The sequence below is a fragment of the Falco naumanni genome, chromosome 1, assembly GCF_017639655.2.
Source record: "Falco naumanni isolate bFalNau1 chromosome 1, bFalNau1.pat, whole genome shotgun sequence".
NCBI lineage: Eukaryota > Metazoa > Chordata > Aves > Falconiformes > Falconidae > Falco > Falco naumanni.
This window is the reverse complement of record NC_054054.1, coordinates 41,442,237-41,457,907: the sequence shown is the minus strand read 5'-3', so window position 1 is coordinate 41,457,907 and position 15,671 is coordinate 41,442,237.

Here is a 15,671-nt window from a genome sequence, read left to right as displayed (position 1 = left end):
GCAGACTCCTTATTGAGTGCCTGACTTTGTCCCTATAACTACTGCAATGCCTCAGTTGAAGAGATCACTAACCATTTCATCAAACACTGTGATATGCCAGCTGCCTCTGATATTGATGAAGTAAACGCTAAACGAGGCATGCATTGTAAGCTGGCTAACAATGACACAGTTTAAATCAAGACCTATGTATAAGAATGATTCCACTGAGCCTTCAGCCTGAAAAATCTCCAACATATCTAATCTCAAAAATATTGAAAACAAGTGGGGAGAAAAAGGCACCTCCAGAAAACAATTTAACTCTGAATTATCAGCCTTAGAGCAAAAATGTTGGAGCCATCCCATAGAAAGCCCTCATCTTCCCACTTTTTACAGAGGGATCCTGGACGACACACTTAGACTAGATGTCAAAGTTCTACTCATTCAAAATGAGAGATGAATCACACCTATCTCATTTTCTTTCCTGTTTGCAAGAAAGGAGCATGTCCATTCTGGAATATAACCTTAGAACACACATGCTGTCTTCCCAACTCTCTGCTGTCAAGGTTCTCTCTTGCAGATGTGCTTAGCTACATTTCTTTGCAGGGTGACGGGTCTAAAGGCAGAGGGAAGGTCTTCTCCAGTATAAACCCAGTGTTGCACATCAGGGAGAAGCACATGTCCCCCTTTGGCAGCAAGTTAATGCCAACTCATTCTGCAGATGGGAACTGCCTTTCAGACCGAGCAAGAATACAATTATTTTTATTTTTCCTACAAACATCTATTCTCCTTTTTTCTGTCTTTCACCACTCTCTGGCTTCTTTCCAGCACTTAACAAACAAGTGTGTTCTGTGCTTGTTTGGGTAGCTTTCAACAGCTCTGTTAGGTTTCTGAGCAAGCATGCTTCCCAGGCTGTACTCATGATTTCTATGACGATGAAGAGGTGATGGTGACACGAGTATCCTATTTTCAGTCTTCCAGGCTATCAGGTCTCATACTGAGGGAGAAGGACAAAATGACCTTAGAGAAGTAAAGAAATATGGTTTGAGATTTACCCTTTTCCAATTGTAACTTTTCAAATTTTTCTTTTTTTCCTTTTACAGAGAATCTTCTGTTGGATCAAATACACCAACTATTTCTGTGACCCTGCTGCCAGGAGCAACAAGAAGTGGATTTAAAAAGTCAAGTGAAGTTGACCTTTTAATGTTAACAGACATCTCTAGGGTGAGTTTTGTCCTCCCAAGACATCTAAGAAGAACCAGTGTTTCCCCCCATTTAAGAAGTACCTATGTTAAATGTAGGTACAGTCAGGATGTGCAGGCAAGGCAAGGTAGATGATCTACATTTTAACTGAGAAAACAGTGTCACATTGTTTTATAGATAACTGATGAAAATTTTGTAGCAGTTCTTCAGGTTGTCCTGTACGGGAAATTGGAGGCCTGAAATGCTTTCTGTAGCCAGATTATACCAATGTTAAGGGCTGTTACAAAAAACACTTTTTCAGTGGTAGTTTGCTCCCACCACCTAGAAATACTGCTTCTGTCAGCCTTGTCCTATATAATCTTGTACAAAACTTGCAATGAGTCATAGGCATTCATGAGAAAAATGCAAAGGTCTTCCTTGCACAGAGGGGGGGAGTCTTACTATCCAAATGGTTTCCTGTTGTCATACAATTTTTATATTTAGCACTTCCAGTCCAGGTTTTCTCCCTTGTCTGTTCCCTTGCCGAGTGAAAACTTCCCCATTTGTCTAAAACAGTTGGAGTCTGGAGAAGAGGGACAAGAGAAAAGATGCATTCCCAAGTCACATGTTTCTGGCAGGCTTATTTTTTCAAGCAACTCTTCCTAATATTCCTCTGAAATTCATTATTGAGATTTCCTACTTATTGCCAATTACAGCTGCAGTTACTTAAATGGGATGAGTATGATCCTTAGTTGGTGGAAATCAGCATAGCCCACCAAACTTATAAAATGGACAGTGGTTTTTTGTCAGCTTTAAAGCCAGAACATGTATCAATGAGTCACTTCAGCTTCTAAGGCCTGAGTTCCTCAGAAATCCCATCCAGCAATCCTTGCATAAGCCAAATAGCTTTATAGACATTCATAGCCTTACCGTCAAGCTTTGCAATGCAAGCATTGTATTTACCTATCAGATAATTAGAGACCTCATAACCAACTTCCAAATTTTGTGGTTCCTTCAAAGAGAAGGAAGAGGAATGATTACCCACATACTGGACCATTTTGATTGTGGATCATGGAGTTACATGTTGCTTCCTGTACCCTGTTAAGCCATAGGATATACTAATTTATTTTTTTTATTTATTACTGCATCCTTAATGAGGTAGCTTGCAGAAGATGGAACAAGGAATCCAATCACTGGAAACCCCTTCCTGGCAATGGTAGATCATTGCAAGCCCACATCTACTCATCAGCAGCCTTTCATACCTTTATTCATATAGTTTGGCTGATTTGCTCTCCAGGAAAAGTGATTGATTTGCTCTTAAGTGACCCTTTTCCTCTTGAGAAGCATCAGAGAGCCGTTATCAGTCAAACTCCTTTCTTTGCTTTAGCATAACTTGGCTTGACTCCCATCTGCCTTGACGTCTGTCTGCAATACACACTGGATTCTGGTTTCTTTTTCTCTGGGTTAGATAGTGTAACTCCTCAGCTTTCCCACTGTCTGACTTGAGGGAATGTATTTAGAGCAAGTTGGCACAATCTCTCTTAGTGGAAAAGTGACTGCCAGGTCTTCCAAGTTTTGGACTGAACTTAACACTCACTGCAATTTAAGAGACAGCCCTAATAGTCCTCAAAGCAATGCTCATTCCTGCAGTCTCCTTGAGAACCCCCCTTCCCACTCTCTGGGCTGATGCTACCTTAATGAAATGCTCCTATTCCTCCCCCACAAGCCCTTCCGCATCCTCAGATTTAATGCAGGCTTAAATTCTACTTTCAGTACTTATATGGTCCCTGCTGCCGAGATGGGTTCATTGTTCTGAATCTGATGGAAATTTGTAGCACTTTTAGAAAACAGTGCCAGCTGGAATATTCACTCTCTGTGTGTCCAGCAAGAAGCATTTTCCATTTCCTCAGTAAAATCCTCTTGGCTACAGCGAGTGCTGCAGAAACCCACACACGCATGCAAATGAGAAATGACACAGATTAGGATCTTGCATATTGGAGTTGCAGATTTGAAGACAAGGAACAAAACTGGAGGTTTCAGAAGATGAGATTCATCTCCTCCAGGTGTCAGTAAGGTCACCGTCTCTCAACATGGTGACGTTAGGTATGGAATCTGTGCACGCAGGCTTCACAAGCAGCACTCTTCCCTTTATCAGGCAACTGCTTTTCTTGGTGCAGGCTCATGGATTTCTAATAGTATCAATGAAAACAATCTTGTTTTGGAAAACTTTTGGAGTAATAGGTTTGAGGTTTTCTGGATATAATACTCAGCCAATTCTCAGCTGTTGACAGAAATAACTAATTACATAATTCACATATATTTCTAATTCATGGCTTGTAATTTCCTGTCTCCTATTTTAGAAAATCAAAAGTCCCTGATTTAGGGCCAGATTCTAAACCTTTTTGTTACTGATTTATACTAGTTAAGAACACGACATGCAGATTTTCTTGGGTTTGGAGTGGGGTTTTTATGCTTTTGGCTTCTGGGGTAAAATATATTTTGTCAAAGGACAACCTGGCAGTGAGCTATATCCTTAGTGATAGTCATACTTAGGCATAATATGCCATCCGGTGTTCTGAGCTGTGCACTCCCTGTACTCTTGCACTTGAATGTGAAGAACCTGGAAAATGCCCAGTATGTTGAATTTATTCACTGGTGGAGCTGATGACCCACATAGACAAAACTGGAATCCAGGGCAACGATGCTAATAACCAAGCTATTTTTTCAGCATAGGCCAGTTTTGACTGGGACAGACACTATTCTACTTCTGTGGAACAGATGACACTCTAAAAAGCTAGGTCCCAGTTTTTCCCAAGCTGTGCAAGATCCCCAAGATACTGGAGATCAGAGCCAGATAAAGCCAGCTGGATGCCACAGGGATATGAAGTCTCTCAGTCATCAATTACTGCTAGAGCTTTACACTTACAGCTCTAGAGTATCCAAGAACTTTGTCTACACCTCCTACTGGGCTGGTGAGCTTAGCGTACTTCAGCTTCCCGGATGCAAACTCATGATATTAGCATACCTCTGTTGTGCAAGGATATTTTAAGGATCTCTTCAGTAATTCTGGGTGGTGTAAGGTGCAGGTGCTTGGAAAGAAAGGCGCAATGGGGCAGTGAGACTAACATCAACTTCTGCAGACCAGCAAGGCTGAAGGATGTCCAACAAAACCCAGAAAACCAGTGTAAGCAAGGGAAATCTACTCAGATACCTGCTTAGCCATGCCTGTTTCTCAGTGTGGGTAGTAGGCCCACAAATTACATGGGTGCTATAAACTTGTACTCCAAAAACTTGACAAAGTAACTCAATGAGCAGCCTTGTCTGTGTTAGCAGCAGCGACTATGCTCTGAGCACCAGTAAGATGCCTCTCTATGGTGGTATTCTTCAGTGAAGGAGCACTTAGAGTGTCTCACTTTCTAGAAAAAGCTTCAAAGCAACATTAGAACGAGGAGGTTTTTAAAAAGGGTCTGCACCTGATGGCCACCTGGTGCCAGCTGCTGTAGAGAGAGCTCTGCTCAGTTTACCCTGGCAAAGACTCTGCCTCACCTGCCTTCCCCACCTCAGCCAAAATCAGTTCCAAGAACAGTTTGCAAGGCAGTATGTGACAAAGTTTCAGTGCTTTTGAGTGGTTTCCTAAAATATAGAATCATAGAATAGTTCGGGTTGGAAGGCGCCTTTAAAGGCCATCTAGTCCAACCCCCTGCCACAAGCAGGGACATCTGCAACTAGATCATGTTGCTCAGAGCCCTGTCCAACCTGACCTTGACATTTCCAGGGATGGGGCATCTACCACGTCTCCGGGTAACTTGGTCCAGTGTTTCACCACTCCCATCATAAAAAATTTCTTCCTTATATCTAGTCTGAATCTACCTTCTTTTAGTTTACCATTCCCCCTTGTGCTATCACAAAAGCCCTGCTAAAAGTTTGTTCTCATCTTTCTTACAAACCCCCTTTAAGTACTGAAAGGCCACAGTAAGGTCTCCCCAGAGCCTTCTCTTCTCCAGGCTGAAAACCTCACTCTCTCAGCCTTTCCTCATAGCAGAGGTGTTCCATCCTTCTGACCATTTTTGTGGCCTCCTCTGGACTCAATCCAACAGGTCTATGTCTTTCCTGTGCTGAATATGAGCATTAACATTGGTATCTCATTGCAGACTGACACAATGCAGCCCCAGTTGCAGACTATGACCTGCCAGAAAGGCAGACCTCTCCCACAGCTCTGCTTGCCTCTCCAGAGCACTGTGGGGAACCCCTTGTATATACTGGCACTTTTGTGGGTGATAAGCGCTGGGCAAGCACAAGACATTATTGTGTCCTGTAGATGCATTTTGCCAGGCCTTGACCTTTCAGAATACTGCTGAATGTCTCTTCCTTGCAAGCAAGAAAAAAGAGTTAAAATCGCACTCCTGCTTTTCAACATCAGCAGAATAATTTTTTACAGGGCATAAAAAGAATAAGCCTTGTTGCTTCCTTCCTTTAACCTTTAAAGGGAGCTTTGTCTTTCCATGAACTCTGATTCTGCTTGGTAATCTGAACTTGCTATTAGGAAACTGGCATTTTAAAACCTACCCAGGTTTCTGATCAAAGATGCTGGTGGTTGAAAGGACCTATGTCATGAAGCCCTCTCCCTGGCTCAGCTGGTGTTATTTCCTGAGGTCTCCACAGATTGTTCCTTCTTAGTTTTCTCATTGACCTGCCTCATTCCTTATTTCAACACCTTTCTCAATCAAGATTATATATATCATCTCTCTCTTACTCCCACAAAAAAATTCCTCTGAGTCCGTGGCCTCTGTACTAGCCTCAGACTGTGATATTCTTCTCTCATTTTCCACTGCATGCACAGCTTACTGTAAAGCAGTTAGGATGAGAGACGACAAACACTTTCAGGAACATGGGAACATTTATGTTGTCCAGCTCCATGCATTTTTCTGGCATTTAACAAATACTTATGCCTTGAGTAGTGCTGCATCATTAAGGAGCTTGGGGACTTTTGAAAGACTCTTCTATTTGCATTTCTAGGTACCTAGCACTTTGAAAGACTTGATCTTTGCTTACATATGTCAACTGCTAATGTGCTTTAACTTCATGGTAGAAGTCTGCAGTCCCTCATTTTTTCTTTGATTTGACTCAGATTTTAAACCTATCCATTTACTACTGTAGTATTCCTCCTGATTTACACTCATGGCAGTGAAACTTGGATTAGTTTCATTAAATGATAGATTCTCCTTAGCAACTAGAGTGAATAGTCTAAACTCTTGTCTCAGGTATTTCCTTTTAAATGTGAGTTCAGTGTCCAGATCCAGCTGGGGTTCATTTGGATTTGGGCTAGAGCAGTTCAGAGCAGAGCCTACAGAGCCCTCCTATATGAATTTGGACACCTGCTGATGTGATCAGTCAAATTCCCCTTTACTTCAACAGAGCCAACCCAATGAAATGTTTCAGAAAACAGCAGGGATCAATTGGTGATCCCCAATGATTATAAATGGTATCATGTCACAGATTCCAATACTGTTGCACATATATATATCAAGCTGGATATCTATGCTTATTAATGTCTTTAGAAGATGCTGAAGACAACATATATTTACTTACAGTTCTCTGCAACTACTTTCTTTGGTGCCAGAAGTCTTACACTGACATTGCAGATCATGGTCTTTAAAGATACTCCTTTGCCAGTTGTACATGAAGTGCAAGATGGTAGGAAAGTGCTAGTAACTTTCTTTTGCTTCTAGTCCACTACAGACAGGGATTAAGACCACATCTCTAACTGGTGGAACTTCTCAGCTCCTCCCTCCTCCCAGTTATCAGCCTTTCTAGAAGTGGCAGAAGAGGAGATGGTTGTTTGCCTGCTGAATGTTCCCTCCAAAGGGATAACACTGCTGCTGCTCAGCAAATCCAGGAGACATTGGAAAGGAACCAGGGCTGGAGTCAGCTCTCTTCTGTCTCCTGCTTAGATATCATCCATGAAAGCACAGTATGAACTATGAACTCCTCAGTGCAAAGACCATATGTCTTTGAAAGACTGGAGAGTGGTAGCTCTCCTAACGCAGCAATAATATCTGAATGGAACAAAAGCAGAATAATCCAATTAGGAGAAGGCAGAGGTTTGGGTGATGAACAGAAACAGCTGGGAGAGGTGCACTGAGGTGCTGAGGGAGTGAATTCTGCAGAGTGGCAGAGAAACTGTGATGTGACTCTCAGAGTCAAGAAAAACACATAGTGACACAGTTCTCACCCGCCTGTTCTTTTCTAGAAGTTTATTATATTGAACAGGGCCCTTTCTCAGACCAAACTGCATTTGGATTCTTGGAAATTTGACAAAAATGTCTCCTGAGAACTGGCCTGTTTCCTCTCTTTCCAAGCTGACCTTTTAATGAGGTCTCATTTTGCTTCCATAAGCTGAGAACAGAGTGTACGAGACCAGCACAAGATGCACATTGTCTTCTAGGATTCCACATCTGGTTCATTCTCCTGCACTTTTCCACTTTCTTGGGGCTAAATCCCAGAAACGTTGTCTTTGCTTTTCATTGAGAGGTGGTGTTCTTTGAGGAACCAACAGAATGGATATACCCTTAAAACCACCGCTATTCTCAGAGGTCCTAAAATAGCCACCTATTTACTGTGTCTTCTTTCATGACTTAGAACAAGTCTTTCACATGAAATCATTTTGGTTGGTTGGTTGGTTTGGTTTTATCAAACAAATAGAGAGTGCAAGAGCATTGATTGTGTTCCTGAAGTAAGGGTCACAAAAATATTTTTATTTGATTCATAACAAAGTAATACTGCATTCTGTGGGGGGGTTGGCAATACAAGATCTAATTCCAGTATGATTCTAAGGATGCACCAGCAGATGTTAGAAGGAAAGGCTGTATCAAAGGTCTATGAGTATTTAGAATCATACTAGGAGTGGAGAAGAGGGCTTGTATTTGGTCTGCTTCATCCTAGTTGTTACAGACATAGCAAAAATAGAGTATCAAAGCCCCTGGCCCAAATACTTGACATTATAAATGGAGGAGATTGAATAGGATGGCAAGTTAGCCAGACTCCTTGATGGAAGGATTTGGGATTCTCTTTTCTTCTCTGAGGACTGTTTAATCATGCCAGGAGACTATGAATAAGTAGTAAGGGCACAGAGTAGCTTTCCTGTCCAAGGTGTCGATAGAAAATTAAGGAAAGTCACCTTATAGTCAACCTGAGCTTCTAAGGAAGGGAAAGCAGTGAATAAATATCGCATCTCCATGTTGAACATGTGGCTACTAAAGGCATGCACCAGAGCTAGGAGCTTGGTAACAGAAGAAAGATTTTATATCTACTGTCAAGCTCCCAAGGGATCTGGAAAACCCACTCTATCTCAGGCACTTGCAAGTTGATGCAGTTACTCTTCTTTGGCATGCTGTGGATAAGAGAGATTACTACACAGTTTTCTATTCTTCCATCTAAACTACCACAAAGAGATCCAGTAGCTGGGGTGGGGGAAAAGAAACAAGGCCAGAAATGTCAGTGATGTGGATAGTTAAGGCAAACAGCAGGTTCTTCCATTGCTGAAATAATTATATTAGTACTTTTCCACAATGAGATGATCTAGCTTAGCTGGAAATTGATGTATGATTTACTGAGTGGCCACCAGTATTAGACTGGGAGGCGATGGACTTAAAATTGATAGCATGGAAACAGGGAACTTATTCAGTAAATAGAATTATGCTGGGCATCCATGTAGCATACATCTAACTGGACATTGTAGATCTGAGGCTGGACATTCTTCAAGAAGGAAATGTTAAAAGTGCAGGAGCAGCCGTCCCCATGTGCTGAAAGACAAGACAGGGGGAGAGACCAGCCTGGCTGAGCAGAGAGCTTTGGCTGGAACTAAGGAAAAAAGGAGAGTTTATGGCCTTTGGAAAGATGGGCAGGACACTCAGGGGGACCGCCAGGGTGCCCTGAGGTTCTGCAGGGAGAAAATTAGAAGGACCAAAGCACAACTAGAACTTAATCTCGCTACCGCTATAAAAGACAATAAAAAATATTTCTATAAAAACATTGGAAACAAAGGGAGGGCTAAGGAGAATCTTCATCCTCTATTGGATGCAGGACGAAGCAGAGTGACCAAGGGTGAGGAGAAGGCTGAGGTACCTCATGCCTTCTTTGCCTCAGTCTTCAATAGTCAGACCAGTTGTTCTCAGGTTACCAGCCCTCTGAGCTGGGAGACAACTGTGTGGGTGTCCCCAGGGCTGAGTGCCGGGCCCTGCCCCCGGGTCACACCAGCCCCCGGCAGCTGCGGGCTGGGGGCAGGGGGCTGGGAACTGCCCGGCGGGACAGGGCCCGGGGGGGCTGGGCGGCAGCGGCTGGGCATGAGCCCCCAGCGTGCCCAGGTGGCCCAGGAGGCCAGCGGCGTCCCGGCTGGTGTCCGAAACGGTGTGGCCGGCAGGGCCGGGGCAGCGCCCGTCCCCCTGCCCTGGGCACCGGTGGGGCCGCCCCGCGGGGCCTGGGCTCAGCGTTGGGCCCCTCACGGCCAGACAGACACTGAGGGGCTGGAGCGTGTCCAGAGCCGGGCAGGGGCTGGGGCAGGGGCTGGGGCACCAGCCTGGGGGGGGCGGGGGGGGTCCGCCTGGAGAGAAGGGGGCTGGGGGGGACCCGGTGGCTCTGCAACGGCCTGGCAGGAGGCTGTAGCCAGGGGGGGTCGGTCTCTGCTCCCCAGGAACCAGCGACAGGACGAGAGCAAACGGCCTCACGTTGCGCCAGGGGCGGGTGAGATTGGGTGTGAGGGAACATTCTGCACCGAAAGGGCTGGCAGGCGCTGGCACAGGCTGCCCGGGGACGGGGGGGGTCATCATCCCTGGGGGTGTTCAAAAACCATGTGGCTGTGGTGCTTGGGGACATGGTTCAGTGGTGGCCTTGATAGTGCTGGGTTAACAGTTGGACTTGATTTTAGATGTCTTTTCCATCCTAAATGATTCTATGAGTTTATGATTTAAGAGAGGATCACAGCACAGTGCCGTGCACTGCTGTTCTGCAGGTGGAAATTCAGTCCTTATGCTACTGGATGCTTAATGAAAAAGCTCAGAGCCAACATGTATATATTTTTGAACAATTCCTTGCAGCTTATCTCAAGAAGACAAGAAGTAGAAAATAACTGCTTGATGGGAGACAGGGATTCATACTTCTGCTCTTCATAAGTGACGGAAAGTGAAATGTTCATAACTCCTGCTAATCATGATAAAGCAGAGCTAGGATTTTTAAAGGTTTTGAATAATGGAAGTGATAATATTTCATAGATGTGCTCACAACATATAAACCTTGTTATAGGACCATTTCTTAAATGATGTTTTGGTCTGTAGATCTCAGCAACAACTTTAACTGAACAAAATACATTCACCTGCATAAGAAAATAAATAACTTGGCACAACAGGATGATGGCATGGGGTGTTCCAGGTTGAGACAACAGACAGCTTCTGACTTCTTCCTATAGCTCTGTCCAATCTCTACCATCGCAAAAAGATGTGGTTTCAGCTGGGCAGATCAAGAGATAGGATGGGTTAACAACTGCCCCAGCAACTGTTGTGTTCCTAGGTTTGAACAAGACCTTTCCTATATAGATGTCACATTGGTAAGAGCAAACCAGGAAATGTTTAGTGGGTGTCTTCAGACAGAATGGCAACAACTGTTGGAAGTTGTGAGGCAGCCATTGAAGGCAGGATCTGTAGGGCTGCTCAGGCCAGAGACTGGGCTGCTCAAGTCTTTCCAAAGGCAGCTGGCACATCTCACTATCTGGAAGAGAAAACAGTCCTCAAAGAAATCAGCAGTTCGGCTCTAGACAAATACAACTCCTGGAGAACTTTTTGAGCTGGATTCTAGTGTTGTCTCATGTCAACAGCTAATTATTGCTCTGTGTAAAGTCCCTGAGATGGTAAAATATGAGGGGCTGAGACTATCCATCTTCTGGTTGCTCCAGATAAGGATCACAGGCTTAATAGAGTTGGTACTGTTACTATATTTAGAGATGCAAAAGTTTACCCACTAAAGATCTTTCTTGTGCATATATTTTATTACTTTCATTATGCACTAGAAATAGAAAGTTCATGATCAGTGCTTTTCTGTGGAAGAAAGAATTAAATTGCATTTATAAGAACTTCCCTCCTTCTTCCATGAGTCTCATATACTATTTGCTACAAGAGCAAAAGAGACTCATTTGATTTTGTAAAGTATGTTCCTATAGACTTTAATTTTACTATTTGCTTTACTTCCTTCTGATTAATAAACATGTAAATTTACATATATGAAAAAACCACCTCTTCAGTCTCTTCTTCCTTTCTTCAGTAGAAGCTCATTGATTTTCTCTAGACAGCTCATCTGGGAGCTGCAGAGCGATCAATATTTGAAGAAAATGTGAGGTAGCTGTAATATCACCAAGTCTATCCAAATGAAATAATTCAGAATTAACTCAAACAATTTTTGCACATTGTTGACACAAATGGACATTTTTAAAAGGTAAAGAACTATTAATATTTTCAAATATAGTTTAAAAATAAGAGATAAGCACACAAAATTACACAATGTTAGCAAGATACACTCCAGCCAAAATGAATTAAAAGAAATGGCCACTGGGACAGCAGTAGCAGTGTAAAAGGAAAACTCCCTTAGATTAAATGCTTAAAAGTTCCACTTCAATTAATAACTTTTTAATTAAGAGTATGTTTGGGGATGTTGCTGTTACAGACATAGACATCAGATTACCTTCATTTTGGAAACTTTGTGAGGTTATAGGGCCATCATTCTCAGGAGTTCAACTGTGAGAAAATACTATGCTTTATTACGGTTGGGGTCAGTAACTTGAAGAGGAGGAAGCAAAAAGTCTTGACACTAGCATGTACAGATTTTCTGTGCTGTCTGAATGCAGAAGGTCACAGTAGCATGAGGAAGTTGATACTGAACTGATGGGGTTTGTGCATGGATTAACTTTAGTGAGTGTAAAGAAAAGGACTGAGAAACCAAAAAATTATATATCCTGAGATGTGACCTTATCCTCTGAAGATCTGTTTCCCCCTTCTTTAATACCTTTAAAAATTGGTAATAAATACTTAGGGCAAGGGCCAGGCACCTACAGATTTCTATTAACTACTGGCAGAAAAAAATAAACATGTGTACTGATTTAATAATCACTGCAAGGTCTCTTGTGATTCCACCCATATCCCATCCGGGTTGTGAATTGTTGTAACAGTTAGATCCATTACCTAAATTGTATAAACACGCTTGCATTGGTGTCTGTGAGTTCACGACCTGTTTCCCTACAGCCACTCCCCCACTGTGAATGTACAATTTTATTTCAAAAAGTATATCTGCTGTGAGTTTGACATAAAAATAGAAGGCTAAAGCTGCCTGATATGCTCTGACTCAACCACAGGGAGTAGGAAAACTTATTTTAGTAATAAATTAACAACAACAAAAGAAACTACTGTTTTTCAGGTTTGACCATAAAGACACTGGGCCAGTAAATATGATTTGGCCAAGACATAGAACGACAGTGTCCCTGCCCCTCAATGCTTGGCACAGGAGATGGGACACTGATTTTGAATGATTGGCACTAAAGACAAAAGGTGAAGTTGTCTGTGAAAGGGCAGCAAAGAAAAGGATTTCCAAACAAAAAAAGGCAGAGGTTTATGGAGGAGAGGGTTTCCTTCTTACACAGTTTGGGAGGGTAAAACTCACTGTACCTTTTTTTTTTTTTTTTTTTTTTTCTTTAATACACACAAATACTGCTGACAGGATGGCTGAGAGTTTGTCTGGTGCTTCTTCCAGCCAGAGAATGGTATCACTTCTACGAATACCCAAGCATACCTTGTTCAACTTATACTTTGTGACATCTAATGATAAAGACATTCCAAAGCCAATGAGAGTTAATTTTGAAGCTAAGGATTTGGCTTCTAGAATCTGCTTGCTGGCACTCTTAGATTTCTGCTGGCATCATCCAGTCCTTCCTTCTCCCATCAAACACTGAATATGTTGGGTTGAAATCTGATATTATTTTTTTAAATTTATTTAAACTGCTTAAATGTATTTCAAAGGTTATCTTACCTTTTATGTAATTAGTGACATTTCATTCCCCTAAAACATTGATCCAGGATCACAAATTTACAATGGGAAGGGGTCAAGAAGAAGTTTAACCCAGCAGAATGCAAAACAAACAGATAACCAAAATGCAATAAGATCAATTATTTTAAACAAGGAATTTAATATCCAACCTGAAGAAAAAAGTCTCGGCATTTTGCTGTCTAGCTAAAATTAACATGTAGCCCAATAGAAATGCCAGCTGTGGGTTTTTAATGTAAAAGACTTTGTCAAAGGGATATATTTTGATACTTTTCCTTTCAATGAATGAATAGATTCCTTCCCTCTTGACCTCTCTTCTTGCCTTCTCTGACATACTAGTATTGACCTAGTGCAAAAGGAAGGGCTAAGGTTGACTTCCACTTCTGAAAATCCTGCACCGATTAATGCACATATGATGTATGCCTTGCCAAGAAGACGTTTTCATTTTTTTCTGATTCATGCAAAAGAAGCATACTCTACTTTAGCCACATAACTCTTGCCCCCAGTATATAAGGGTTTTCTCCTCACCGCTTTCCACCTGTATGTCATGGCTACTTCAACAAAATCCACTTTTCTAGCAGTTTACCGGGTCAAAACTCTTCCCTACAGATGGTCTCCTCACAGTCAGTGCAGCTAAATTATCTGTTCTGTCATTTGCCCAGCAGAAGACACAAAAGCATAAATTATTGGCACCACCTATTGGCGAAAAAAGGCAAATTTTACAGGATTTGTAGGTTAGTTTAAATATTTTGAGTAAATATGGCTTGAAATGTTCCTCTTGTCATGATTTATTTTAATGATACAAGCCCATAAGGCCACTCAAGCTTTGCATTTCCCTATGCCAGGACAAGCTTTGAGTTGGGTCGTCTGAGCGGGGATACGGCTGCCACAGGGGTCACAAAACAGAGGAGACAGGGCATGAAGCTGCAGGTGAAGAAAGTCTCACTAAACTGAATTTCAGGTTCTTCTAGGCAATTTGCCCCTCAGATTCAAGCACAGCTCTACAGGATTTTTTCCACTCCATCACAAGTTCCTGCCTGATGGACCTGATCGCCCTCAGTGACAGGGTGACCCGCTCAGTGGACAGGCAAAGGCAGTGGCCGGTGTCTGCCTGGGCCTTAGTGAAGCCTCTGGCGTCATTTCCCAGAGCATCTCCTGGAGACACCGGCTGCGCGGGGCTCCGTGGATGGAGCGGCCTCAGTCAGTCGCAGGGGGCACCGAGCCGGGGGGAGCGTGGCTGTGCCGGGGGCAGGGGGCTCTGCGGGGGGCTCCGGGCAGGCCGGGCCGAGGGGCCGGGGCCGGTGGGGTGGGGGTCCCCAGGGCTGAGTGCCGGGCCCTGCCCCTGGGTCACACCAGCCCCCGGCAGCTGCGGGCTGGGGGCAGGGGGCTGGGAACTGCCCGGCGGGACAGGGCCCGGGGGGGGCTGGGCGGCAGCGGCCGGGCATGAGCCCCCAGCGTGCCCAGGTGGCCCAGGAGGCCAGCAGCGTCCCGGCTGGTGTCCGAAACGGTGTGGCCGGCAGGGCCGGGGCAGCGCCCGTCCCCCTGCCCTGGGCACCGGTGGGGCCGCCCCGCGGGGCCTGGGCTCAGCGTTGGGCCCCTCACGGCCAGACAGACACTGAGGGGCTGGAGCGTGTCCAGAGCCGGGCAGGGGCTGGGGCAGGGGCTGGGGCACCAGCCTGGGGGGGCGGGGGGGTCAGCCTGGAGAGAAGTTGTCTCAGGGACTCAATGATCTTAAAAGATCCTTTCCAACCTAAGTCATTCTATGATTACCACAAGTACCAGTCACAGCTGGTCAATAAATCATGAATCAGAGTGGCCTTGTTTGCCTTTGGTTCTTGTGACCAGGAAAGAAGCTGTGTGAGGCAGAACTTGCTGAGGCAGATGCAAAACTATGGAAGTCTCACAAGGAAAGCCCAAAAAGGCCTGGTATCTTTGCAAAAGATGATGTGAAGGCAACCACAAACATCAAAATCATGATTTGGAAGAAGCACCTGCATCTTCAGTTCTTGTGTTTATCCTGATTCTTGTGTTTGTGCTAAGTTATAGTTATTAAATATGTCTAGAATACAGGCTTTTTTAAATTGAAACAGCTGAATTTTTGTGATGACTCCCATAGAGCACAAGGTAGTGGAAGGGATCTGAAAACATTTAATGTGCTTTGAATCATTTCCTGTCAAAAGTTCTGACTTGAATGATCCATATTAGGCTAGAACAGTAACAAAAAAACTCTGGGGCATGGGACATGATGGTTCTCTGCAGCTACTGGTGAACAGACTTGTTTGAATGATTTGCATTTTCACTGAATAAAAGGTAGGGGGAAAAAGAGAATGGCATTTTGTTTCAGGCTACTTTTTCCTCAAATCCAGAGTTGTTTTGTGGTGATATTAGCCCTAAGTTATCTACTGAGAGGAATTTTTAGCTCTTGTGTGTTAAAC